This window comes from Cicer arietinum, chromosome 8 (assembly GCF_000331145.2).
Source record: "Cicer arietinum cultivar CDC Frontier isolate Library 1 chromosome 8, Cicar.CDCFrontier_v2.0, whole genome shotgun sequence".
NCBI lineage: Eukaryota > Viridiplantae > Streptophyta > Magnoliopsida > Fabales > Fabaceae > Cicer > Cicer arietinum.
The window spans coordinates 28,567,050-28,569,684 of NC_021167.2; the positions used below are offsets into that span (position 1 = coordinate 28,567,050).

The following is a 2,635-nucleotide window of genomic DNA, read 5'->3' on the forward strand; positions in this document are numbered from 1 at the left end:
CTTTAGAGAAATTTATTCTAAAGTTTAACTACCTCTAGGAAACCATCAACATCATTTAAATATACTCTAAGCACAAAATAAGATTTTTACTCAAAACTACATTTTTCTATGAATTCATACTAGGATTAGAGTTGTGCATTTACCTCAATGAGTCTCAATAAACCACTTTCAAGAGATGGGTACCCTTTTCCTTCCTTAGAACACAAACCCTAACCCAAAAATCTCAACCAAAAGAATTTGTAGGAGTTTGAGAAATTAAGCTTGTGGGGATGTTAAATCTCTTTTAAGGATTGAGGGTTTGAGTAATAGAATGAGAAGAAGCAATAAGAAGGGAAAGAAAAGAAAGAAAGAAAAACAAAAAAAATGAAGGAGGGGGAGGGGTTGCTGTCCGAGAGGAAGAGAGAGAGAGGAAATGGGAAAAATGAAGGAGGTGGCAAGGGTTTTGTTTTATTTTATTATTATTATTATTATTATTATTATTATTATTATTATTATTATTATTATTTTATTATTATTATTATTATTATTATTATTATTATTATTATTATTATTTACGCAGGCGTAACATTCTTTCCATTTATTTGTGAAATAAAACTCTATTTGAAGCAATGACAGACTTGTTGAATTGAGGTTATTAGAAATATGGCTTATGGTTGATAAATTTGAGAAATATTAGTCTGTTATTCATGGTATTATGGAAATTGCCATTGTTTTGGATCTAAGATTTAAATTCAAGTTGTTAAAGTACTTTTATCATAAACATTATGGAAGTTTGTCTTCAATTGAAATTAACAATATCAAAAAGTTATGTTACTTATTATTTGAAGATTACCAAGCTAAAACAAATGGATTGGTGAACAGTTCAACGGAAAAGTTCAATAAGAAGGAGTCAAATTTAGAAAATGGTAATTGTACTAATTTTCTTAGCGGTTATGATTCATATGTCAATGATACCAATGATGTGCAATCAAAATCTGAGTTAGATCTATACTTGGAGGAAAACTAGGAGTGCTACATTTGATATTCTTGGACGGTGGAAAACAAATGGAATCAAGTATCCAATATTGCAAAAAAATTGGCAAGGATATTTTGGCCATCCTAATTTCCACTGATGCTTCAGGATTTGCTTTTAGTACTGATGGTAGGTTGTTGAGTCCTCAACGATCTAGATTTCATGAGGATTCTTTGGAAGCACTTATGTGTTCACAATGTTGGATAAAACATGAAAAACAAGGTAATAATTGTTGCAATATACTATTTATTCAATTAAATTTGTGTTTAGTTTAACTATTTATCCAATTAAATTTGTGTTTAGTTTAACTATTTATCCAATTAAATTTGTGTTTAGTTTAACTATTTATTTTCTTTTATGTTTTAGCAACTATTAGTATTATTGGACCGCAAAAATATTTATAATCAAAAGATAAACGTTCGCAAATTTTTCAAGAATCTGATTCTAATAAATAGATAAATAATTGTAATTTTATATTTAACGGTCTTTTTGTGTTATTAATAGTGACTTTATAATTATAAATAACTAATATAATACATATATCAATTCTTTTAAAGATCTTGAATAATACTGTCCAAGGACTTGCAACTTCATAAAATATTATTTCGAATGTTTGCAGTAATGTGTGATCATTTGATATATATTTTGAATGTTTTGAGTTAGAAAATAATACTTTATGGTTTGGATGTAAGGTATTTGGAATTTTTTAAAATTTAATCACAACAATAGCGAGTATTTATCGATCTTTGTTAAAGTGCGGACAATGAGTATGAGTTCGAGCACTTAAGTACCCAATGAGACCGGTCATAAAGTTGATACCCACGAGTGTACAAGTATAGTTATATTTTTGAAACTGCAACTACCCTATCCATTGTGATCCATATATCTGTGTACGTGCATAATCTTTTTCAACTTCATATTTGTCCCCATATTTATTGCTGATGTTATAGGATCAACAAAGTAAGGAGCTTTCTTAAAGCCATGTGTCTAAACGCGCTAAGAAGCTGAGAGTCAAGGTATGGCTGGTGCTCTCATTCTGATTACACACACACCTACAGCATACCCTGCAGAGTAATGTCTGTTTCACTAGAAAAAACTTTTACAAGATCCATGTAGACCAAAGTTTGGAGTCCAGCTTTAATATGATTAGCTCCACTTTTTATTCTCCTTCCCAATAGTACTGCAGCCATTCACTTTAGCAGTAATTATTTTTTTGGAATTGACAATGTGATATTTACGTGGGTCTGTGCCTTCTACTTGCACGCACACATTACAGAATAATGTCTGTTCACTAAAATAGCCTTCTGTTGGGTAGTTTGAGACTCATGTTGCGGACTGGAGACTAGCTTTAGAAAGTTGAGGCCCGAGGGTGCTTCTGCCATTTTGGGAAACGGTTGAAGACTTTTAGAACTTTGTGCCTAAGAATTTGCTGGGTTTATGTTATTTACGCGGAGCACTGGTTGCCTAGGTTCTCTTTTGAGTTGAGTTTTATGTTCCGCTTTCCCGTGTATTCTGTTGGGTTTTGGATTGTCTATCCATACTCTCTTCCATCTAGTTAAAATTATAAAACTAATGTGTTAACTAGAAATAACCTATAGTCTCTTTGTTCTCTTTCTCTTTCCC

The 2,635-nt window shown here is 31.2% G+C and overlaps 1 protein-coding gene across 2 annotated transcripts in view; it reads left to right on the forward strand.

The window, feature by feature from the left end:
* Window positions 1–1,878: 1,878 nt before the first annotated feature.
* LOC113788016 (uncharacterized) overlaps window positions 1,879–2,635 on the forward strand; it is a 4,037-nt gene continuing 3,280 nt past the window's right edge. For both annotated transcript variants that reach the window (XM_073364171.1, XM_027337265.2), the window contains exon 1: window positions 1,879–2,028. The gene's annotated coding sequence lies outside the window, so the exon portion shown is untranslated. The remainder of the gene's footprint in view (window positions 2,029–2,635) is intronic.